The 26,919-nt window shown below is 36.7% G+C and overlaps 1 protein-coding gene and 1 long non-coding RNA gene across 5 annotated transcripts in view; one reads left to right on the top strand and one right to left on the bottom strand.

Annotated features, from left to right (window-relative positions):
• LACC1 (laccase domain containing 1) overlaps window positions 1-26,919 on the bottom strand; it is a 182,046-nt gene that overhangs the window by 126,651 nt on the left and 28,476 nt on the right. For 2 of the 4 annotated variants that reach the window (XR_003147916.3, XR_003147913.3), the window contains 2 exons: window positions 10,699-11,104; window positions 5,767-5,921 (listed from right to left, as the gene is read on the bottom strand). The exons of the other annotated variants lie outside the window; for them this stretch is intronic. The gene's annotated coding sequence lies outside the window, so the exon portion shown is untranslated. The remainder of the gene's footprint in view (window positions 1-5,766; window positions 5,922-10,698; window positions 11,105-26,919) is intronic. 4 annotated transcript variants of the gene reach the window in all.
• LOC112678851 (uncharacterized) lies at window positions 1,901-25,264 on the top strand. The gene is made up of 2 exons (XR_003147917.3): window positions 1,901-2,039; window positions 25,045-25,264. It is a non-coding gene; the product is annotated as an uncharacterized LOC112678851 (long non-coding RNA).

Here is a 26,919-nt window from a genome sequence, read left to right on the forward strand (position 1 = left end):
TTTTTTTTTAATTTTTATTTATTTATGATAGTCACAGAGAGAGAGAGAGAGAGGCAGAGACACAGGCAGAGGGAGAAGCAGGCTCCATGCACCGGGAGCCCGACATGGGATTCGATCCCGGGTCTCCAGGATCGTGCCCTGGGCCAAAGGCGGGCTCCAAACCGCTGCACCACCCAGGGATCCCTCTAGTATAAATTTTAATTGTATAACCACTTTGGAAAATTGTTTCAGTATCTATAACACAGTCATACCACACCTAGGTATACATGTACTCAAGAGAAATGGATGCATACATTCACTAAAAGATGCATATGAGAATGTTCATAGCAAATTTATTCACTAAAGAAAAACAGTGGGAACAACCCAAATCTTCATCAGCAATCACATAGATAAACTATGGTATTTTCCCATAATGGTATCCTAAGTAGCATTTTAGGTAGGCTCCATGTCCAATGTGGGACTCGAACTCATGACTCTGGGATCAGGAGTCACACACTCTAACAACTGAGCCAACCAAGTGCTCTTTATAGTTTTGACATATGCATAAGGTCATATATCCATCATTGCAATATCACACAGAATAGTTTGCCATTTGCCACCTCTTTACCTCCTCCCTTCTTCCCCCACCTCAAACTTCTGGCAGTCTCTGATGTTTTTTATTCTCTCTATAGTTTTGCCTTTTTCAGAATGTCATATAATTTGAATCATATAATATATATATATATATATAGCTTTTCAGACTGGCTTGTTTCACTTGCACTATGTGCTAAATTCCTTCCATGTATTTTCATGTCTTGATAGCCTTTTAAAAAATTATTGTTAAATAATAATTCATCATTTGGATATACCACAATTTGTTTACCCATTCCATCTGTCAAATCATCTATATCTTGGGTGTTTCTAATTTTGGCAATCAAGTCTGCTGTAAACATTTGTGTGCACGATTTTTGTGGACATAAGTTTTCAATTCATCAAATACTTAGGGGTGCAGGACATATGATAAGATATGTTCAACTTTCTGATAATTTTTTAAACATTCTAAAAATAAAGAAATGAGGTACTTCTTCAGAACAGAACGTTGGAAATGGCCTTTTTTTTCCATCACTACCTTAGTCCCTCTTAGAATAGATCTCATAATAGTCAATGTTTTCACATTTTACTCTACATTTCTCCTCTTGAAGGAGCCTCTAAACTCCTCTATAAAGTAAGTCAGAATCAAGTAGCTCTGGGTGGTGAGGAAGAGAACCAAAATGCTATAGAATAAATTCCATGGGTAAGATTCCTCTTTTTCTTGGGTTACTGGGCTTTGAAATGAGGTAGGTCAAGCTTGACTCCAAGATCTTCTACTTACTAGCTCCTCATTACAGTTCCTTAACCTTCCATAGCCTCAGCTTCCCATCCATAAAATGATGATTAATGGCATAACGGCATTGAAGAAAGATTTGATGAAATGGCATATTCTAAACACATAGAACAGAGCCCAGTATATGGGAGACATTCAACAAAAGTTTATTTCCCTTTTTTAATTAAGACCACACTATACTTTCCCTCTCCACCTCACTGGAGCAATAACAGTGAAACCTCCTCTCAGGAGACCAGGAAATCTCTGATAAGACTTCCAAGTGAGTTCTTGAAAAGATTTCTAAGAATGAGTGACATTCTGTGGAAGTCATTAGAAGTAGGACAGTAATAGGCCTTAACAGCTCTCTTGATAGCTTTACTCCCTAATGCCTTTTAATGTATTACCCTCCCTGGAGTATTTGCATTTTAAATTAGGATTTCCGAAAATAATATGAAGAACTTAGTGCCCAGCTGAATTTTAATCAATCTTGTGGTTGACTTCCCTTAACCTGCCCCAGGAAATATGAGTCTTTTTGCAATATAGCCTAACTGGTCTACGGAATTCAACTTGGACTCTTCAAACAATAATGGAATGTGGGATCATTGTTCCTACAAGGACTACAAAGTTCAAATGAAAGGAACACAGTGTTGAGACTGCTTGGAGCCTTATGAAAATGAGACTGCTATTTTCTATAGATGTGAGTGTAAAAATCACTTTTCATGGAAATATATATCTATCTTTAGATGTGTTAGCTCTACCTACCACAGGGAGTATCCAATCAAAGTTAAGTGACTTCACAGAGATCCAAAGTGCTGAGATTTGCTGATCACAGCTGGGATATGTCAGACTTCTTAGAGCCAGCTCTGTGCTTTCAGGATCATAATAAATGATATCTCCCTTTTTTCTCCCTGGATGATTACCAGGGGATTAATAGCTATTTAAATGCACCAATATTATGGCTTTCTGCCAGTCTTAGATCCCAACATTCTTTCCCAAGATAATTTACCCTCCCAATTCTCAGGGTTATATTTGCATCACAGAGTCAGGACCCATGTCTTATTTGTCTGTGTATTTGGTAGCATGAACCTTTGTGTACATGGTGCTGACCATCTATTGGCAAATGCCATAGCCTTAGTGTAAAATAGGAAATTAAGGATGCAAATTCTCTCTTTACAATGTGATTTGATTACCATCCTGGTAGTTAACAATTTGCATTTTACAATTTACCCGAACTATGTGGTAGTAGTAAAAATAATCACAGCAGATCCTGACTCTTAATATATATGTCCTGAGATATTTACAAACTCCTCAAATCACAGATTCCATTTATAGTATAGAATTTCTCCTGTAAAGTTCAGTCAAGTATCACTAAAAACTTTTAATTGATCCGTTAAGATGTTTATTCTTCTATAAATAGAAGACTAGACTCATTTATAAAGCTAACAGTATTAATTCTGTCTGGAAAATTCATTGAAATAGTTTGTGAATTGCTTTTTCTTATTTCTTTATAGAGCACATGGTAAAAATACTCATATCATGGATCCCAGCCACTGCCAATGTAGCACTCCCTCTTCATAATTTATCCCAAACATCTAGTTCTTTGTGTAAGCATCATCTATTTCCTAGATTGGTTAACTTTCTCTTCACACCATGCCAACACTGTTTTTTAAAGATTGATTGATTCATTGACTGATTGATTTATGAAAGAGAGAGCATAAGTGAGCAAAGGGAGAAGCAGAGGGGGGGAGAGAATCTCAAGCAACCTCAGCACTTGCACAGAGACAGACACAGGCTCAATCCCACAACTGTGAGATCATGACCTGAGCTGAAATAGAGTCAGAATTTTAATCAACTGAGCTACCCAGGTGCTCCACTAACACTTCCTATTCACTGGTTGGTTTTAATTGTCCATTTTTGTTTTCCGTTTCTTTGTTTAGCATGGGCACTCTCCATAAAATACAGACTTTCTTGCTTCACAGAAGGTGCATCGATGTGGGGATAAGCTAAGAACCGTTGAGTCAAGCTGAGATGCGGATGTTTGTCACTGGATAGGCTCCATCTGAGGAATGTGACTCACTCCTGCCAACTAGCCCCATCTCAGTGTGTAGGACTCAATTGTGTACCTCAACAAAATTCAAACTATTACATTCTGTGGACCATTGGAATTATTTAGCAATAGTCAAAACTGCACATTAATTCTCCGAATGCCAAAGATCTTATAGCAATTTTTAAAATTCTAATATAATTTGTGAATATACAGCCTTTTTGAGAGAGAGGGGGTAGTAGACTAAATTAGTGAGTCCTATTGTTAGTAAGGAACTAGTTACTTGCCTTATACTCTAGAGACATGAAATCATTTACTTATCCCAGAAGCTTTATGAGGCAGGTAAATTATTCCTGGTTTTACAAGAAACTAAAGCTCTGAAAAGATTTCTACTTGCCCAGTGTTATACAACTAATAATTCGCTGGGAAATCATTCAAAGCTGGGTCTGTCTGACACAACAATGTTATTTTCACTGGAACCTCGCTGTTCAAAATGTCCACAGCATTAGTGTCACCTGGGAGGTTGTTGAAAATGCAGGATATCTGATAAATATAAACCAGTTTACAGATAATTCAGATTGAGGTCTGCCAAAACTCATAGGTGCCTAGAAAAGAATGGAAAATAAAGAAACTGAGGCATACAGGGACTGAAAGTGTTGACAGAGTTTAATTCCCTACTTAGTTACAATATAACCTTTGAATCTGTTCCCTTTATCCAGGAACTCTGTATCCATGTGTTTTGTTTCAGGGGCAAATTTATGTCCCTGCATGTTTCACCAGCAATTTTTTTTTCACCAGCAATTTATTTAACACAGTTTAGTTGCGGGAGTTCCACAAGCCAAGCATACAGGATAGTATCTCTTAATAAGCTAATAAAGAAATAATACGCTTCAAGCCAATGATAGATTAACCATACTATTTTTCCAGGCAAGGGGAGATGAAAGGAATAAAGCCCAAGTTCAGTTAAGTTATATCATTTAGAGGAGAGCTGATGTCCAGCTGTTGGCACAAGAATCCCTTGTTTCTAAAACATGTTGCTAGGGAACGTGGGCCATGGTGTTGGTGTTGCCCAGAGAGGTCTGTGAGGGCCAATCCATGTCCTCACCACTGCAGAGAAGAGTCACCTTTACTGGCAGAAGCTAATGAACACCTCTTGGATAGTCCTCACAAACCCTCAGTATTTATAGTCTAAATGTCCCCTTGCCATAGTTGCTTCTTCATGTTTTTATTCAGCTGCTGAGTGTTTATCACCAGCAACAGATGGAGATGACAACACTCTGCCACAGTGGACTTCACTATCACAGCAAAAACAACTTTACTCTTAACAACTTTAGTTTTATGGGATCCCTGGGTTGCTCAGTGGTTAGCAGCTGCCTTCAGCCCAGGGCGTGATCCTGGAGACCCGGGATCAAGTCCCACATCAGGCTCCCTGCATGGAGGCTGCTTCTCCCTCAGACTGTGTCTCTGTCTCTCTCTCGGTGTGTGTGTTTCTCAGGAATAAATAAAGAAATAAAATCTCTTTAAAAAACAATTTTATTTTTATCATAAACAAGTGGATTTGAAACCATATCAAACCCATATACAACCTTAGGTTACTATAAATTCCTTCTTCCAAAAGTATTCCTCTAACTGGTCTTTCCTAGTAGTGACACTGCCCCCATTGTTCAGAACAGTCCTAAGGATCATCGTTATTCTCATTTCATTGTCCTACATATAATTTATCACAACTTCTTTTGGATTCCCCTGCAAAATATATACTAAAAGTCAACCATACTTCACCATCACCACCTCCTCCAAAACACCCCATCTTTTTCCTGAGTAACTATATGGCCTCATAATTCACTTTTCTTTCTTTTTTTTTTTAATTTTTTTTTATTTATTTATGATAGTCATACAGAGAGAGAGAGAGAGAGGCAGAGACACAGGCAGAGGGAGAAGCAGGCTCCATGCACCGGGAGCCCGACGTGGGATTCGATCCCGGGTCTCCAGGAACGCGGCGCCCTGGGCCAAAGGCAGGCGCCAAACTGCTGCGCCACCCAGGGATCCCTCACTTTTCTTTCTTATTTTACTCTTTAACGCCTACCAGTCATTCACTACACAGAAGTCAGAGTGATGTTTTTAATTACCTCTCATATTTTCTCATTGAATTCAGAATAAAATTCAAATTCCATGATCCAGCCGCTCTTTCTACTAGCCTTTTCCTTACTAACCATGCTTGAGTTAACACTGGCCTTCCTTCTTTTTCTGAAACATGCCAAACTCATTCTCACCTCACAGTCTTCATGTGTCCCCATCTGGAATGCTACTCCCTCAATTCTTTCTATGCCCTTTCTCACATTCACACATCAGTTCAAACATCAACAGCTCAGAAGAGCCTTACCTGACCATCTTAACTAGAGCAGCCCCTCCTGGTACTGAAATTTATTTCACCACAGTTTTATTTTTTTCATAGCACTGTTGCAGGTTGGGTTCCCTAGGAACCAGGGCAGTGGTTTTGCTTGTAGGAAGCTTATTAGAGATTCTCTTGATCAACATCTGATGAAAGAAAGGAAAATAAGAAGCTTGGACAAAGGGAGAAGTTGGGCTACTACAAGTTCAGTCTCAACAAAGGCCTCAGCCAACCCCACAGGGAGCTCTGAAGCTGCAACGGCCCTTTAGAGATAGATCAAGTTTCAGCAAGAGGGAACACATTTTTATATCCCCACATCAACCAGTTACTGGCTGCCAGCTGCCCCAAGGAGACATAAGGGCTTTCTTCAGTTGAGACAGTTCTCAAAGAAAGCTGACAGCTAACGCTATCTTTTTGTAACATTCCAAAGAGCTTCAGAAGCATGTTTTTTTGTACTAAATGAAGATCTGGTTAGCACCTCACAGAGTTCACCAGTCTCGCTTTAAATCCACTGTTCCATATGCAATCTGAAAGCAGCTTTGTTAGGATGTTTTTTCTCAGGTAAAACTTAGAGAGGTTTAGTGGAATGAAATACAGCCCCAGCCACTGCAGTCAATCTTAGGATCACATGTGAAACTCACCGTCTTACTTACTATCCTTACTTAGTTTTCCCCCCAACCTCATCTAGCATCTCTGTAAGTCTAGATGTCTTACCTGGTGGCATGACAAGCCCCTTATCCCTGGGGGGTCTAGGCACTATGTTTTGCTCTGACTATGGCTTCTGATATCAAAATTGGGCAAAGGAGTACTGAGAGGCACCTAAATAAATCACTTGGGTGCCAAATATATTCTTCCCTATCTTAATTATATAACTGTCATCCAATTTCCTGATACCAAAAGGCACCCCTTTCTTGACTCTTGGTCTCTGAACACTTTGGGTTCCTTGTGCCAAATTCTAATTTAGTGTCTGTTTTCTTGATCCTGTGATGGTACTAACTATTGCAGGTCAGGGCTCTCAAGAAGCAGACTGAGGCAGAGATTAGTAAGCAGAAGTTTATTAGGGAGTTCTCTTGGGTCCTTATCTATAGAAGAGAAGGAAACAGGATTGGGCAGAGGAAGAAGATAGGCCATGATGGATTAGCAAAACCCCCAGATAACCCTACAGAAAGCTGGTATAGACCTTTAGAGTTGTTCTGAGCTAACATGAGGGTGTCATTCATTATATCTCTATGTTGACCAGTAATTGGATATGGACTACCCCAGAAAAGGAATGTGACCTTGAGCAAGATGACTCTCTTTAGGTAAAGTAATTCTCAAAGGGGGCTGAGAAGTGAGGGCCATCTGCTGATTGCATTTCCAGTGGAAATGTCTAAGAACATTAGACCTAAAGAGGTATCTGGAAAGGTCATCATAGAATTAATTATAAGCTTGTCATTATCTGAAATTATTTTGCTTTTAGAATGTTCTCTCATTTATTCAACATCTCCCTCAATTAAAACTAAACATCATAAGGCCAGATAACTTACCCATCTGGCATATACTATGTGTTTCTCAACAAATAGCGTTGAATCGTGAACAAATGAGTTAAAAACTGATTATAATGGGGGTGCCTGGGTGGCTAAGTCAGTTAAGCATCTGCCTTCAGCTCAGGTCATGAGCTGGGGTCCTGAGATCAAGTTCTGCATCTGTGGTGAGTCTGCTTCTCCCTCTCCCTCTGCCCCTCCCTCCACTTGTGCTCACTTGCTCTCAAGCATGCACAGTCTCTCTCTCCCTCTCATGCTTGGGCGTGTGCTCTCTCTCTCAAATAAATACATAAATAATTTTTTAAAGACTTTATTTATTTATTCATGAAAGGCAGAGAGAGAGAGAGGCAGAGACACAGGCAGAGGGAGAAGCAGGCTCCATGCAGGGAGCCTGACATGGGACTCGATCCCTGACATCCAGGATCACACCCTGGGCCGGAGGCAGCACTAAACCGCTGAGCCACCCGGGCTGCACTAAATAAAATTTTTGAAAATAAAATAAAACTATTATAATGCCTATCAAAATACCCAAAGATAATCTATAGAGTGTTATTTGATGGAGCAATTTCACTGTTAAATTGGGAGTTTTGGGGTTTTTTTTCTTTTTTCTTTCTTTCTTTTTTTTTTCTTTTTTTTTTTTTTTGTAACTCAAAGACAATATAAAGGCCTAGAGAAATAATAACCCAATATTTCAAGGTCATTCTTTTTTTGTATGCCAGCTTCAGAATAACAGATATTTGAGGAAAAAAAGAAAGAAGAAAAAAAAAAGAGGAAAAAAAAAAAGGACCTCCATTGATATATACTGTTTTACTCCAATCTCAAATCATATTTTAAAGAAAACAAAAGGAAAAATTATATTCCTTAAATTCATTTATTATGTGGATTTGCTAATTAGATGAAAAGCTCAATGCCAGCCTGTTGCCCAAGCCAAGTGGAATTGAGAGGTTAGATTTTACATATAGTTATGTAAAGAAAAACACATATAAATATGCTTAATAGTTTGTGTGTAGAACTAGCTATATATCTAGGTACAGTGACATATATAGATATATAAGGATATATCAGAGGTCAGCTGATTTCCAGATACTGAAGTTTATGAGACCCAATTGAAAATAATACTCTGCAGAGCCATAAATGTTTACTCAATTGCTAGGACCAGTCTATCCAAACACACTTTTAATAATGGCATGAGGTATGTGGGACATGGAAGGAAGAAAAATCTTGCAAACAGCAAATGCCAAAATCAAACTGAAAACTCAAGGCATGCCAAACTCTAAAAGGCTTTATATATATATGTATGGAAGAAAGCTGAAGTGGTCAGCCAGGCTCCATGAAATAGCTCTCAGCTCAGCTGTAAAGTCCAGGATAGGATTTTCCCATCTCTGTTCTTTATTCTTTGGTTTCTGCATGAACCTAAATAAATACATTCTTTTTCTGGATGGGTGTGTCTCTGCCTTCTGGTGTGGGTCTAGTTACTGGTTTTAGAGAGGAACTGAATATTGAAATTGGCCATGGAAATCTTGGTTCACATTGCCTCTGAGCCACAGTTTTGTTTGCTCAGGGAGAGGAGCTGGCTGCAGGGAGAAGGCACCTTCTTCCTCTGCTGCTGAATTTCAATGAGCAGAATCAATCAACAAAGTCAGGACACTGTAAACCCTGACAGGCTCTGGGCCTCCTCTGGGATAAGGCCAGACTGGGGATTTAAACCTGACACAGAACTTGTTACATTTAATATTAAAGAAACATGAAGCAATAGCATGTCCCCAGGAGGCTCTTTCTCCCTGACACAAGAGAAGACGTTATGGCCACATGGCCTTTTCTTTTCTGCCCTGTTGTCTGAGGCTACTCAAAAATAAGACACCTTCTTTTGAAGAGAGTTATGGAAACAATATACAATAGTTGCTAGTTATACGTTTTACCAATATAATTAGCAAACAAATGCCATAGGTTATAAATTGGGAATGTGTGAATTTAGAATTTCATTTTACCATAGCTTTCCCTTCCTTGAAACCTGAAAGCCAGTATATTCAGCTGCCAAAATAAATCAGCTCCACATTTTGGAGGGTTAACTTCAGCACAGTCACCAGGCAAGTGAAATTCAAGGGTTTGCCATAGATCCTGGTATGTTTCTGGTTTCCCACTTGTGCATTGCTGGGATAAAGTTTAATAGTAACTCCTTCAGTGTTACTTCTCCCAGGTGTCTCTGATTCCTCTAGATTTATTTCACTGACAAAAACCATGTTTTTAATCTGTCTGTATCTATGAGCCAATTGAGAAAAGACGGAACACAAAATGGCCCCCATTTTTTGTGAATTACTGAAACACATTGTCAGCAACTCTAAATCCTACCTCAGAAGCAGGGGAGACAACCCAATCTGTGGATCCCAGTGGAAAAAAAGAAAAAAAAATCATTTCTTGAATGGAAAATTGAAGAAACCCCTATTTAGATTTAGAATATGGATTTGGGGGAGCTATTCATAACCCAAAGTAAAATTAACCAAGAAGTCCTTTTTTAAATGGTTGGATATAGTTTCACACTACTTGTTTCTCTTGTTCTTTCCCTCACCTCTTACCTGGTTGGGATCAGAGTCAACTAAAGTGATTTAAATAATGTTTCAGAGGAAAAGCTTGTGGGCCCTTAATACAGATACCTCTTACACCTTCTGTGAAAAGGTGTAGAAAAAAATAGTGTATAAAATTTTTTTAAAAGTGTATAAAATAAAACAAACTCGCTATTTTAGCTACCAGATGGAACTAAAATAAATGGTACTGAGTATTTTCATGGAGTTCATTTGAATCTCATTCTCCCTGTCATCAGATCCAATTTATCATCTATGCATCCAACAAGCATTTGTTGGGGCCTCTCAGTAATTTCCTCTCCATTCTTTTTGAAGCACATATTCCTGGGAAGGTATTTAGAACTTTCTGGCCAGCAAGAGGATAAGAGAAAAAGGTGTTCAATATGGTGTTAACTAACATTTTTCTGTTGCATTAATTTAGGAGTTTGTTTTCATCTACCCTATACTATTAAATACCAGGGGGTAGCTAAATATTAATCATGTATTTTGTTTCAAGAAACAGCATGAGCTCCACAGATTGATTCAGATTGGACTCGTGGTCCATTGTCTTCAGGTGTGAGATCTAATACTTCTAGGCCTTGTGTAGGAGAGGCCATTCCCCTCTCTGAGCCTCAGTGACCTGAGTTTGTATGACCCTAAGAGTGAATGCCTCCTTAAGGCTGACACCCCAAGCATCTCACTCACAGACCCTAGATCAGGCTCTGCTTTGGTGATACTACTTTGATGAGCTTTGTGATTCCAGAGACATCCTGGGTAGAAAGAGTTTGTCTTTATTCTGTCTCCTCATAGTGAAAGAATGGTGAAAATTTAAACAGACTCACCTTGATTTCAAGATTCATCATATCCCCAAAGCCCACACCTAGTAAATGTTTTTCAAAGGGGCTGCCCCAAGTTAGGGGTAAGGCAATCACACCAATAGTGGTCATGAGAGTAGCTTCTGAATGCTGATAATGGACATTCTTGCTCAATATTGATTATTCTTTTGGCTTCTTCTTGTGCTTTAGCCCTAAGCTTTGCTAACTGTGACTTTTGGCTGTGGTTCCGTTTGGGTTTCTTCCTCCTGGCTTTTAACTTGTCTCAGCAGCAAACTTCCAGCTCTGACCATTAGCTGTGTCCCTGATCTGGTTTGTTGCATATCCTTAACATCTCTTGTTCTCTTTCCCCATAGACCTGAGCTTAGGTGCTAGGGTCATTTCAAAATTCATGGCCTGGTTCTGACAGCATGTTCTGGAAAAGAGAAAGGAGACCAGAAAACCTTGTCTTATAATGCTCTTTCCCTAACCTGAAAAACAGATTAAAAAATGCATTTTGTACTTCTGGACTGCATAGGTGTGTTATAAAGATTAATATCCATGGAGCCTATGTGGATTAATGTGAAAAGCAGCCATGTAGAAGACTGCCAGGCTATTGCCTTGGCAATATCTCCACATTAGGAAGAAACCTTTAACACAAGCTGTAATTATAAACTATGGAGATTGTTTTTGTTTTTATTAAGCACACCAAACTCTGCATTTCCAGGTGCCTCTTGGCTCCTTCAAATTAGCCATTGTGCAAAACTGCCACTTGTTTCACTGATTTAAGCAATTAATCTTTGCTCAAAAAATTGTTTGGAACAACCTTTTGGTATTTCCACTAGGCCTGGTAGATATAAGTCTTCGCCCTATTAGGGTGGCCCTGAAAAGGCCAAATGTAAATGGAAAGTTAGCCATTAATCTAGGAAATATGAGAGAGAGAGAGAGAGAAAATAGACCCTATCAATAACTATAACCATATACAGAGAGAGACCTGATTCTAAAGTATTAGGGTGGATGTATGTGTACAAATGCATGCATGTAAGAGATGGGAGTGAGTGTATATATGAAAGAGAGAGAGAATATCCTAGGTATTCTAGTTTGTTGGTAGAGTAGTGACTTTATGTTTCACTGAACAAAGAAAGCAAATCTAACAGACCATGAATTCTACAACTTCCACCCCATCAGGAAAATTTCTCAGTCTAGATTGGAAGCACACACACAAAATTATTTTTGGAAATAGGTGATGCTTTCAGCTAGAAGGCAAAAGGTCCCAAGGGGCACACCATGGGAACAACTTTCCTGCACCTAGGATTCATATAACCCTGTCATCATCTCCTATCTGCTGCTACAGAATGATCAGCCAAGAGAACTGGATGTACAGACTTATGAATGCTTTCACAGTTGGATTTTTGAAGAAAATGTTACTTTGCAAACTGTCAGCCAGCCCCTAAAATGCAAGTTCTCCTCCTCCCCATCCACTCTCCCCTTTTTCCACTGCTGCTAGTCCCTATTCCCATTATTCTTTCCCTCAGGCCTCTTTCTGCCTTTATAAAGATAAGCAATTATTTTCAGCTTCAAGAAGGATGCTGCCCCTTAGGGTCTTTCCAAATGTAATAAATCTGGGAAAGGTGGATGATTTACAGATCAACAACTACCAGGCAGCTACTGCATGATATTTTACTGTCGACACCAAGGGACTGATAAGGATACTTTTGCTAGCCATAGAAAATTTGTAAGAAAAAAAAAAAGAAGAATCAAAGCTTTTTCTCTCCTTTTAAAAAGTCTGGTTGCTTCTTTCCTTCCCACTGGCAGATAATTTCATTTTTAGATGTCTACAAAAGAGACAGAAACATCCTTTCTTTGTAAATTCTGGTATTCTTAATTCATTCTGTATGTGATTGCTGATCAATATTAACAACAGACAGGATTCCTGGATTTGTAATGTTTCCTGGATCCCCAGGTCAGTGTGTCTATACATGGGGAGGTGGGGAGCCTGACTATCAGATTCTACTGAGCACCACTTGAGGCCAAGTCAGGACATGGGAGCTCAGTTTATGTTGTTGCTTCTCATTCTCAGCAGTGCTAGTCACTTCTCACCCTGTAATTAATATACCTACCTTCTCACTTTGCCAGTACTGACAATTTGCCACATTTCAGGAAATGTTTTCATGTATGCCACAGCATATTCAGGCCCCATGTTCATAGCTTTTTTTTTTCTATTTTAATCCCTCTGGTAGATTATTGCAATATTTAGAGTGGATTAGTTGTATCTGTTTTACTCTGTTGTCTAAATTCAATTCAGCTTAACAATCATTTATGGAATCCTTACTAAGGACAGATATAAATACTGCAGAAGATAAATAAAAAGTGAAGACATAATTCACAATCTAATTAGATATATAATTCAACCATAGAAGGGAACATAACATAAGGAAGAGTAAAACAACAACAACAAAAAAAAAACAAACAAACAAACAAAAAAAAGGAAGAGTAAAACAAGTGTCTTAGGATACATATGACATCATCCCTTTACTATTATCTTCTTGAATGTTGGCCATCAGGAAAAGGGTGGTGATGAGAAAAAAAAAAAAAAAAAAAAAGAACAACAGAGATCAGGAAAGGAGGCTCTAGAAAACACTTCTCCAATAAGTAAGTTCAAATCTGAATTCTGAAAAGGGCCCGTGTTCCTCTGGCTATATTGGAACCCTCTGAATAGTGAGTTGCTATATTGGTAAATCTGTGTTTAGAATGTTAAGTGTAGAGAAGCTATTATTTATTAAGAATTTTTTAAGGATAGTTTTAGGTTTATAATGAAATTGAGAGGAAGCCACGGAGATTTCCCATATGTCTCCTGAATTCACATATACATAACCTACTCTATTATCAACTTCACTCAGTAGAGTAGTACATTTTGTAACAAGGATGAACCTACACTGACACATCATAATCCCCCAAAGTCGATAGTTTACCTTAGGGTTCACTCTTGGTATTGCAAATTCTGTAGATTTGGACAAATGTATAATGATATGTATCCATCACTATAATATCACACAGAGTATTTTCACTGTGCTCTGCTTATTCATTTTCTAACCTTGGCAACCATTGATCTTTTTATGTTTTCCATAATTTTCTCTTTTTAACAATGTCAAATAGCTGGAATTATATAATTTGTAGACTTTTTGGGTTGGGTTTTTTTTAGTAATATGCATCTAAGGTTCCTCCGTATCTTTTCATGGATTGATAGCTTATTTTCTTTGTAGTGCCAATAATATTCTGTTGTATGGGTATTCCACAGTTTATCCATTTACCTACTAAAAGAAATCTTGGTTGCTTTCAAGTCTGGACAATAATGAATAAAGCGGGATGCCCGGGTGGCTCGGCGGTTGAGAGTCTGCCTTCAACTCAGGTTATGATCCCAGGGTCCTGGAATCAAGTCCTGTATTGGGCTCTCCACAGGGAGCCTGCTTCTCCCTCTGCCTAAGTCTCTGCCTCTCTCTCTCTCTCTGTTTCTCATGAATAAATAAATAAAACCTTTTAAAAAATAATGAATAAAGCTACTATTAATACCCATGTGCAGGAATTTGTATGCACATAAATTTGCATCTCATTTCAGTGAATATCAAGAAGCACTATGCTGAAATATATGGTAAAACTATGTACATTATATAAGAAGCCATCAAACTGTCTTGCAAAGTAGTTGTACTGTTTTGCATTCCAATCAGCAATATATGAGAATTTCTGTTGCTCCAAATCCTTGCCAGAATTTGGTGTTGCCAGTGCTCAGAATTTTGGCCAGTCTAATAGATGTGTAGTGGTATCTTGTTGTTTTAAGAGAAGCTGTTTTGTATGTGCATTTGTTTAGAAAATAATGGTGGAATTCACAAGTTAGAAGAGACCTCACAGGCCATCTTACCCAACCCTCCAGAAGAAGAAGCTGAATTTCTTCCCCTAAGAGAAAAATTACTCTATCAAAGACAGACAGTACAACATTTCTCTAAATAGACCCAGAAGTGATTCATTTACTTCCTCCTGACCCAGTAACCTACTCTTTCTTCAGACAAATCTGTTCATCTTTCTTACATCAAGAGGAAATCTACTTCCTTGCAATCTCCACCAGATGAACACCAAAACCTTTCACCTTGAACGGCCTGGGATTTAGGTATCACGACACATCATCCGTCAGTTGCTCACTGTACTCCTCCAGGCCATTCTCTTCTGCAGCTCAACTCACCTATCCTCTCAATAAATATTACCTCATAATTCTTTTATTTTGTTTGAATGCAAAAATAATCGATAACTATAGTAGAAAATAGTATTAAGGCTTATAGGAATAACTCTAGAAGCTTGTGATCTCGTTAGAAAGTTAATGTATGATATGGATACTATAAGAGGACAAAAGAAGGACATCTGAATGAAACTGGGTGACGATGACACTGAACTGATTGCTAATGGATGAGTAGAAGGATAAGAAGCAGATCTATAGAAGATGTTTCAGAGAACATCTTGTGATGTCCACAGCTTGTGCCATAGCCCAGAGGTTGGAAAGTGGGCATATTTAAAGAATGGCAGAAGGACAATTTGGCAAATGATTTGTAAAACGAAGTCATAAAAGATAAAACTATGAAAAAAAAGTATGGAGATTTCTCAAAAATTAAAAAATAGAGCTGCCATATAAGCCAGCAATCCCACTCCTGGGTATGTACCCAAAATAGTTAAAATCAAGACCTTAAAGACACATCTGCATTCCCATGTTCATTGCAGCAATATTTATGACAGCCAAGATATAGAAATAACTCAAATGTTCATTAACAGACTAATGAATTTAAAAAGTGTGGTATATACATACAGTGGAATATTATTCAGCCTTAAAAAAAGAAGGAATTCCTACCATTTGCAACAACATAGATAGACCCAGAAGTCACTATGCTAAATGAAATAAGATATACAATGTTTGGAGCCAGAGGCTAGTCTATGGAAAATTCCTCCAAATTTTACAAATTATACATGAAAGAAACTTTACTGAGGTTTTCAAAAATTTGATAATACTAAAAATGCATGTGATCATTCCTATAATGAGTTGTAAAACTAAAATAAACTATGCTTAAACACTATCAATAATAAAAACAATTTTAATTAACCACACTAGAAGACAAAATTATCTTTCTATTATTTTTATAGAAAATATTACAAAAGTTATTATTCTAGGAAGAATCAAATGGTAAAAGGATATGCGACCCAAATATATTTAGGCAGTCATTTAATTAAAAACATATTACTTATTTCTGGATTTCCTGATGTTTGTGGTATTTGTCAACTTTCTAAAATTTGCAATTTAGTATGATCTTAAATAAAAAGTAAATAGAAAAAAACATAGATTTAAATTAAACAATAGCACTAATTATATCAAATGTAATTGGTCTAGCCACATCAAATAGAAAGCAGACATTGTCAGATCAGATATCAAAAAAAAACCTAAACGCTCTCTATAAGAAACTCACTTTAAATATGAAAAAGCCGATAGGTTAAAAGTGAAAGGATTAAAAAGACAGTTCATGTTAACACTAATTAAAAGAAACTGGAGTAGTTGTATTAATATCATACAATGTAGATTTCAAAAGAAAAAATATAAGCAGGGATAAAGAGGGTCATTTTATAATGACAGAGAAGGAATTCATCAAGAGGGCTAATAATTCAAATGTGTTCATACCTCTTAACAGAACTTCAAAACACATGAAGCAAAAACTGGTAATACTGGAAAAAGAAGCACAATTCCACTGTGGGAGCCAGAGATTTCAATACTGATCTCTCAATAATTGACAGAGGCAGACAGAAAATCATTAAATATGTACAATACTTGAAACAGCACTGTCAACATACCTGATCCAATTAATATTTATAAAAGACTTGATCCAAAATCAGCTGAATATATATTTATTTTACAAATGTACATGGATTATTTACGAGATGTATTAGTTTCCTAGGGCTACCAAAAAAAAAAAAAATATATATATATATATATACATACATACCACAAAACTAGGTCACTTAAAACAACAGAAATTTATTCTCTCACAGTCACTGAGAGATAGGCACCCTAATGCAGTATGACCTCACTAGATCCACAAAGACCCTGTTTCCAAATAAGGTCACATTCACGGGGACCAGGTTAGGACTCAAACTATCTTTTTTGGGGACACAAGTCAACTCACAACACCAGATTAGAACACATTCTGGACCAATAAGCAAGTCTTAATAAATTTAAATAGTATAATGTGTGTTTTCTAACTCCAGCTGAATTAAATTAAAAATCAATAACAAAATATATTCAGAAAATCTCCAAATATTTGGAAGCTAACAACACACTTTTAAATGACCCATAGGTCAGAGAAGAAATCATAAGTGAAATTATAAATTAAGCTGAATGAAAATGAAAATACAGTATTTAAAAATCTGTTGGGGGGATCCCTGGGTGGCACAGCGGTTTGGCACCTGCCTTTGGCCCAGGGCGTGATCCTGGAGACCCGGGATCGAATCCCACATCGGGCTCCTGGTGCATGGAGCCTGCTTCTCCCTCTGCCTATGTCTCTGCCTCTCTCTCTTTCTCTCTCTGTGACTATCATAAATAAATAAAAATTTAAAAAAATTTAAAAAATAAAAATAAAAATAATAAAAATCTGTTAGATCCAGCTAAAGAGTGCTTAGGAGCATCATATATTCATATTAAGTACTTGTAGCATAATATGCTTATATTAGGAAAGTAGAAGGGCTGAAAATGCATGACTAAAGTATACACCTCAAGAAGCTAGAAAGGAAGAGCAAATTAACCCCAAAATAAGGATAAAAAGGGAATTAAAATGGATACAAACAGAAATCAATAAAATAGAAAACAGAAAAGCAATAGAGAAAAATCAGTGAAAACCAAAAAATATATTTTAAAAATATTAATAAACTTAATAAACTCTGGATAGACTGATCAGGTAAAGAAAATACATAAGTTACCAGTATCAGGAATGAAAGAACCTTGCTAAAGATCCTACAGTCATTAAAAGAAAAATTAGGGGACACTTGGGTGGCTCAGCGGTTTAGCATCTGCCTTCGGCTCAGGATGTGATCCTGGAGTCCCAGGATTGAGCCTCACATCGGGCTTCCTGCATGGAGCCTGCTTCTCCCTCTGCCTATGTCTCTGCCTCTTTCTCTCTCTCTCTCATGAATAAATAAATAAAGCCTTAAAAAGAAAGAAAAAGAAAAATTAGGAACAAGCTTATGTCAAGAAATTCTTAACCTGGATGAAATGAAAAAATTCCTTCAAACACACAAATGACCAAAGCTCACCTAAGAATTAGCTAGCCTAGATTACTTGTATATCTTTTAAAGAAATTGAATTCATAGTTAAAATTCTAAACACATACAGCTTTTTAAGAGTTACGTTTTATAACTGATTTACATATTTTATTTTTTTTGCCCCTAGTTGCTTTTAAAAATCTCTATCTTTGGTGTTCTGTGGCCTCACTATAACGTTGTCTACTGTGTTTTTTGGCATGGGACCCACTATGTTTCCTAAATCTGAGGATTTGTAGCCTCCATGAATTCTGGAAAATTCTCAGCCATACTGCTAGAAGTGGAATCTTCACCATTCACTACTTACTTAAGTAGTGTTAGGCTGTTTTTTTCTCTACAACTGCAGACCATATTTAGGCATGCAGCTCTTACCTTGTTCAAATTCCAGTTCTCCTAGGCACTCAATTATTATGACTCTTTCAAATTTAGATAGACTCTTTCATAAATCACCAATGCTCTTTCTCTAATTATTGTATTATTGAAAACTCCAATCCTGGAGTTCTTTCTTTGTGATTGGTCTTTCACGCTCAACGCCTACTGCTCTATTTGTACGGCATTAACTCTTCTCCATTAACTAAGCAAGTCGAAACAAAGATGGGTGAAGGTCCAAACTGAGTTCCTTTCTTAGAATTTAGAATGAAGGGGCAGCCCGGGTGGCTCAGCAGTTTAGCGCTGCCTTCAGCCCAGGGTGTGATCCTGCAGACCCAGGAAGGAGTCCCACATCAGGCTCCTTGCATGGAGCCTGCTTCTCCCTCTGCTTGTGTCTCTGCCTCTCTCTCTCTCTCTCTCTCTCAAATAAATAAATAAATAAATAAATAAATAAATAAATAAATAAAATCTTTAAGAAAAAAATAATTAAAAAAAAAAAGACTTTAGAATGAGAACACGGGAGAGAGAGTCACTTAATGGAAGGAAAGGAGAAAGAAACCAAAACAAATGAAGCTGAGGCTTTTTGAAGGAAGTCACTACAGGTAGGACCAGAAAGTCCAACTAGTAGCATCCCCAGAGCTGACATTCTCTTCCTAAAAGGGTTAAATTCTACTAGATTTGAAGCCTCAAAAAACGACCCAATTTACTTATGTGGTGTGGGGATATTCTGGTTAAGCCAGAAAAATCAGTATCCTCACAGAGGACTCCAGGATCATGACCTGAGCCAAAGGCAGACACTAAACCGAGGGAGCCACCGAGGCTCCCCTCTCATATTTTTATAACAAATCTGACTCCATCTCTTAGCAGAAATGTCCCTGGAAAAGTCTTAGATAAGACTAGTACTTGTAGTTGTAAATATGGGATTAGCAGGGCGTATTAGAAAATTTCATTCCGAGAATCCACTGGAAGGATAATAATGATACATGGTCCTATTGCCTCCTTTAGATACTAAATGGTAGGGTGTCCTATAGCACTACCGAGGATCATTCCTGGCTCCCAGGTTGATTTGCTCAGTGACCACCAGAATTATTTCACTTCCTGTTCTTCAGTCTCAATAAGTAGAAATAATAATTTCACTTCCTGTAAGGGCAAGAGTTTTAATAAGGATGTGCTGGTGAGGCAATTTGAGGGCTCAAATGATTGAGCGGTGAGGGAGAGGTCAATCTATTAGTCCTGAAAGGAAAGGAAGGTTATTATAAGAGATTGAGGAATATCTGCTTTGCCTTCTCAGCAGTGTTGCTGAAGTATCAGAAAGCAGTGCCTACACATCGCTGCCAATTTCTGATTATTTCACCAATGCAGGAGCAGTTAGGCCAAGATATGCACTGATTTTAGAATTAGAGAAAATGAACCAGTTTATAAATGTAAGCAAAACTCATACTAAATTCATGTAATCTAACTACAGATGAGCACTGCATACCAGGACCATAGTAGGGAGGAAAAAGAAGGCAAACTAAAGACCTTGGTACAGGTACTAATAGCTTCACAGAATTCTCTTAGCTAAAGAAAATTACAGTGAATGCATGCTGGTATTATTCCTGCACATATCTGATTCATCACCCCTTCTACTCGAGTCTATCATCCTCATAAATGGTTACACATAAAAGTATCTTAATTGCTTTGCTTTCTCAGAAAGAAAAATATGAAAAGTTTAATTCGTCACATTTTAATTGAACAATAAATAATATTAAATCATAGTCATATACAAAATTTGTTCTAAGTTACCTTTAAAAATTCCCCTTTAGTCCCAAGTACGGTCTATTAAGGAGGGAAAAGGAGAAAAGGGAGTGAGGAGGAGGCAAAAGCGAGAGAGAGAGGAAGTAATAAATAGAGAAGAGAAATAAAAAGGAGAAAGATAAAAAATGAGGGAGCTAAAATGTGACAAACAGGGAGTCAGATATACCAATAAAAATAAAAGAGGAACAAGTGAAATGAATCTGGATAACAAACTCAATTTTTTTTTTGTTAAAAACTGAACTAATTATAAAATAACTCTCCTTCCTATTCCTTTTATCTAATTCTTTACTGAATTTGTGATGACCTTCTTATATAAATGTTGACAACAGGAAACATAAAAATTTTAATTCTTTAGCTTTAATTTTTAAGTTTGAAAGACATAAAAATATAGTTATCTAGAAAAGTTATCTAGAAATTTTCAAATTTTAACAAGGTCTCTTTTGACAAAATACACTAACATTGCTTTTTGCATTATTTTGAAAGGCATCATACACAACAACTTGCAGAATTGAAACATAGAAGGACATAGGGTAAAAATTTGTGGGGTTTTTTTGTTGTTTTTTACTTCCAAAGTTCCTATATCCTTTTGACCAGAAAATAAATCCTGAGCTTGTATTCAAGGTCATGACAATTGTCTCTCCGAAGCAAAGAAAGGAAAAAGGATTACTACTTCCCAATTCCTGTTAGTTAAAATACCATGAAGCTCTTCTTTTTTCTTCCATTCTTTCCTTCCCCTCCCTCCTACCCTTCCTCTTCTTTCTTCCTTCCTTCCTTTCTTCCTTTTTTTCTTCTTGTAGAAGGCTTAAATGATCAGCCAATCTGTTTTTGTCAAATGAGTCTGTCAAAATGTTAAATCAAGTGAATAGACAAGGAGGAGAAGTTGCTGGATATTTGGCCATTAATTCCCTATGTTACCCATAGCAGTGATTAGAGCAATATTACATCTGAAGAAAGTTTGAAGTCATCAAATAAAATCTGTATCAAAGGGCCCATCCTACATTAAGATCATGCCTAGTACTACTCCAAATGGTTCAACTATCTAAACTTTCATTTCTTAATAGGTCAGATTTTCCTCCTCTTAAGTTTATATAACAAACTATAATATTCTTATTTTGTTACTCTGTAAAAACTTTAATGTAGCTGTGGTGTTGAGATTTAAGCACAGTTTCTCAGCACTACAGAACAGGACACCAAGAGGAGTGTCCCTTATACAGAGTGGGGCTCCCCAGGTCAAGTTTGGAAGAGGCATTGATTAATATTCTATCTCCTAGACTAATATTTCTCACTTATTTAAGTTAGGAATTCCTTTCCATGGAAATTTTTAAAAATCCATATTATTTTATCTAATAAAAGCATACAACTAGACATAAATTCCTTACACTTTAAATACTATACAATTATGAAACCAAAAGAAATTTATACTTATATATTGTACATATTAAAACAAAATTAGGAAAATTCAAATTTGCTGCATTTAGTTTAATGTATAGTACTGATTTGCTGAAAGTAGAACTCTGATTTAGAAAAATGTCAACTCAGATCCAGGTTTAAAATATACTCTCTCTAGAATGGTGTTACCAGGGTTTTGGAGGTAGAGGAGATGAGGAGATGCTGGTCAAAGGGTACAAGCCTTCAGATATGAGATGAATAAGTTTGGGCATCTAAGTACAGCACAGTGCCTATAGTTAATAATACTGCCTTATGCACTTGAAATTTGCTAAGAGAATAGACTTTAAGCATTTTTACTACACACAAACAAAAAATGGCCACTATGTGAAGTGATGGATGTGCGGTAATCATTTCACATAGTACACGTATGTCAAAACATTATTACTTTCTACACTATAAATACATGAAATGTTGTCAATTATACCCAATAAGCTGAAATTTTTTATTTATTTATTTATTTATTTATTTATTTGAGAGTGAGAGCGTATGCCCATGAGCAGGAGAGAAGAGCAAAAGGAGAAGGAAAGAGAGAATCTTAAGTAGGCTCCAAACCCAGCACAGAGCCTTATGCAGGACTCTATCTCATCACCCTGAGATCATGACCTGAGCCAAAATCAAGACTTTGACAGTCAACCAATGGAGCCACCCAGGTGCCCCAAAATTAAAATATATGTATATACTCTTTCCTACCATGAAAAATATTATGTACAGCATAAAGCCTAACTCCTTAACATGGCATTCAAGACCTTCCAAACAGACTCCTTTCTAACCTCTTTTCTTTCCATATTCCCCACTCACAATTCACCAACTTCCGATTGGATGACTTGCCACAATTTGCCATTTTCCCAGAAAAAATGGGAGTCCTTGCACCTGCCTGTGACTTTGCGCATGCTATCTTCTCAACCTCTACTCTACACTGTCTATGACATTCTAATTCTGCTCTCAGATTCAGCTCCAATGCCTGTACTTTATAAATGCCATCTTCCAGCCCTCTTGGACTTATCAACTGCACCTTCCCCTGGGTTTCCAGAGTGCATTGTTCATATCTATTTCACATTGCCCAGTATCATGTTAGCTGTTTATATGTCTGTCTTCTTCACCATATTGTTAATCTTATAAAAAGTAATAACGTTATTGAGATTAATTCACATATAATACAATTCACCCATTTGACATATGCAATTGAATGACTTTTAATATAGTCACAGAGTTGTGCAACTATCACCACAAAGAGTTTTAGAACATTTTCATTACTGCAAAAAGAAATCTTGTACCATCAGTGGTCAGTCTGTACCCCCCTTTACCCCAGCCCTAAGCAAACCTTAATTTTCCTCTTTGTCTCTGTATATTTCCCTCTTATGCACATTTTATATAAATGGAACCATCCAATATATGGCCTTATATGTGCTTGTAAATCTTTTAAAGGTAGAGACAACGTTCTATTCATGGAAGGAGGAGTTAATGAGCAAGATATGTGATATAAGAGGAGAATGAGTATGGACTCAGGCAGATCTGAGTTAAAATCTCAATTCAGCCATTTACTAATTATGTAACTTTCACTTCATCTCTCTGAGAATCAGTTTACACATCTATAAAGTGGGGATAACAATTGCTCTCTTGAAAGATGGTTGTGAGGATTAGAAAGAGGATATGAAAAGTTCTTAGAAAAGATTTTGCTCAATAAATGGAAGCTGTTACTTGTATTTATCCCTGCATATCCACAGTACCTGGCATAGTAAACAGTAATGCATATTAATATATTAATTAATGGATTAATGATGAAAAATTCTAATGCATTTCCTATAGAGTGCCAATGAACTTTCAACAACTTAGGTAAGGACATAGAGTTTCTAGGGCCAAATCTGACCTGGAAGATCTAAACTTGCTTCTTTTTTATTCTTAATCATTGTCTGGCTCAGAGACTGGTCAGTAAAGAGAGACAACAGAGTCAATAAACAAATCTAGGATCTGAAATCAGAGAAAAGAAGTTACTTTCTGGCTCTGGTACTGGCATCTGAAGGTACTCTGAAAGACAGCTCATCCATCTCAACCCCTAGTTTTCATTTGTATACACTTCTCCATTAAATAATCATTTCTGCTTTCCCTATTACAGGACAAAAGAAATGTGACTCACACCTGAAAATGGCTGAACTTCTACTAAAAATAGACAAGCAATACCATCTGAATCATGAGTAGATAAAAGTACAGAGAGAAAAAGCAGAGAATAGGTGTTGCTCCAAAAACAAGAGAAGTCCAACCACGATAAAGTGATTAAATTATATCTAGAGATGCCCAAATAAATTTGGAACCAACATAACAGCAACAAAGCTTCTTCACAGGAAAGAAAGGCACTAGGATACCAAACTAATTCTCAAAATAAAAGAGATTTCTTTTAAAAAGTCATAATAAATTTAGCTGAGTCATACTTATAATGGAGAATATAATGATTGAATCAATGGCCTGAAAGAAATCAAATAGTCTGCCTTAAAACAAAAAGGGTACACAAGTAATTCAATCTCTATGGGAGAGAAAAATGGCAGGATTTTTTTTTTTAAAGAAAGAATCTAATTTCTAAAAGATGTTAGAGTAAGTTACATGAGTTGTCTATAAGACTTAATTTTTAAAACCATAATCCTGCAAATCATGGGGATAATTAAGGATATAATCATTTAATTAGGCAACTGACTATTGAAGCAATGCAGTTTTACCAAACAAAGACACTTAAAAAAAAGGTAGAAATGATCTTGGAAACTATTGCCATTTTAACCCTTTTTAAAAAAAATACACAAAGAGCCAGAAAAATTACCTTCCAGCTAGAAGCAACTATGTGAAAATCAGACGGAGACATATCAAATTGGTGTCATGGAAATGCTTGACTTGATAAATTCCAGCCCTTACAAATGGGCAGAGGAAAATCTCAAGCACTGACATGAATATCCATTACTGGCATAAAAATAGGCTAAAGTGTTCCCATCTCAAATTGTTCTAACTCTTTAATCTATCCTTTTCCCAATAATTTATCCCAAGATGAGAGAATGTTTACCTTCCGATCCAAATAAAGGGGGCCAATGGGTTTTCTATCCACTTATCTTTTTAAAAATAAGACAAAAAGAGAAAATAACAGAAAGAAACTATATTGATTCTTAATGGGTTTAGTTCTTTATACGAGTGACCTGCTCACATACGTTCATGGAAAAATCATTCTAAAATCTCATACTATCACTTCACCTCCCTTTTATGTAAAAAAATATTCTCCCCAGGAGATACAAGCAACTTTGTTTCTATTTCATATATACACAGGTGAGAACAGTTCCTAAAACTCTCCAAGGATATTTGTCCACTATAAATAAAAATGTATTTGAGTATCTAGATCTAAAGTTAAGAGTGATGTATATTTTTTTTCTTGTCATTATTTTCCAGATTCTATCAGAGGTCCATTGAAAGTGAAAGGAATGGAGACACTCTATAGGAACAGCAACTTTACAAGTAATACAATGGCACTAATTTTGTATCTATCAAAAATTCTCTGAATATAAATGGATTAAATGCTCCAATAAAAAGACAAAGGGTATCAGAAAGGATAAAAAAAAAAAAAGACCCATCAATATGCTGCTTACAAGAGACTCATTTTAAACCCAAAGACAGATGGAAAGTGAGGGAATGGAGAACCATCCATCATGCTAATGGACATCAAAAGAAAGCTGGAGTAACCATACTCATATTCAACAAACTAGATTTCAAACCAAAGAGTGTAATAAGAGATGAAGAAGGACACTATATCATAATAAAGGGGTCTATCCAATAAGTAGATCTAACAATTGTAAATATTTATGCCCCGAACTTGGAAACAGCCAAATATATAAATCAATTAATGACAAACTTACAGAAGCTCATTAATAATAATACAATAATAGTAGAGGACCTTAACACCTCACTCAGAGCAATGGACAGATCATCCAAGCAGAAGATCAACAAGGAAACTATGGCTTTGAATGACATGCTGGACCAGATGGGCTTAACAGATATATTCAGAACATTTCATCCTAAAGTAGCAGAATACACATTCTTTTCAAGTATACATAGAACATTTTCCAGAATAGATCAGGTGTCAATAGATCAGGGTCACAAATCAGGCCTCAACCAGTACAAAAAGACTGAAATCATACCATGCATATATTTTCTACCAAATTTAATAGTTGGGAACTCCCTGAAGAACAGGCCCAACTCAGCTCTAATACTCAGCCATCAAGAAGGGGAATAATGTGTGCAGCTTTGATTGTGCTTCTGTTTGTATAAGAAACTCTCAGTACTAAGCACCATGGAAGGGATCCCTTTAGTACTGACAAGCTTGGGAATTGGGAAAGAAGAGGGAAAATTGAAGTAATAAAGTGTTGGCATCTAGTGTTACATTAACTATAACTGAAGTGAACCAAAATCCAGACCCTAAATAACCAACATGAAAGTCACTGCAAGAAAAGAACACAAACATCCTCCAGTGTAAATGATGGCAAAGAAAAAGTCTTCTGATTCACCAAACTTCCTTATCCTTTCTAATACTCATAATTATCCTGGTTCTTGCCCAAGCATTAAGTGTGCTCATTAGTTTCTGACAGGCCATATAAACTTAAGCCTTAGTGGTTGGATTTATTTTTGTGTCCTTAACACTCCCCAAAAGTTTTGTTTCAAGAGCCAAAAGTCTACTATCCAAGCTAGTAGTCACTAAACTCATATGCTCCAGTGGACTCTTCCAAAGACTTTTTACTTTACCCTAGTGAAGTTCTGGTTTCTCTCTCTTTTTTTTTTTTTAACATGGGAACAATAATATGGTATCTATAATATGCTTTAACAGGATTGTGGTGAATGTTCTGCAAACATTAGCTCATGGATATTCTTCTGAACAAATATGAAAAGCTATTTCATATTGAAACTGTTACTACACACTATTAAATATTGATATAGAACATTATAGTAATAGCTTCATAGTGGCTAACAGGGCTGAAAGTCATCATTATACATACCCTTCAGTCCTCAGGATACTTTATTACTGCCCATCATTCTTTTTACTTCTCAGGAATGGAAGCCCCAATGGTCCATTTAGTTTTTCCCTTTATCATTAAAATAATTTTTATTAACAAAAATTCAATCCACTAAAAGACTATGGCTTGTGACTCAGATATTTTAAAAACTGACCCAAGTATTCTCAAGCATCTCTGATCTCTATTAGCCCAGGATGGATATACAAATCCGGCTTAATGGCTTAAATACTGTAAAGGTTAGTTTGATGGGGAATCTAAG

Source organism: Canis lupus, chromosome 22 (assembly GCF_003254725.2).
Source record: "Canis lupus dingo isolate Sandy chromosome 22, ASM325472v2, whole genome shotgun sequence".
Taxonomy (NCBI): Eukaryota; Metazoa; Chordata; class Mammalia; order Carnivora; family Canidae; genus Canis; species Canis lupus.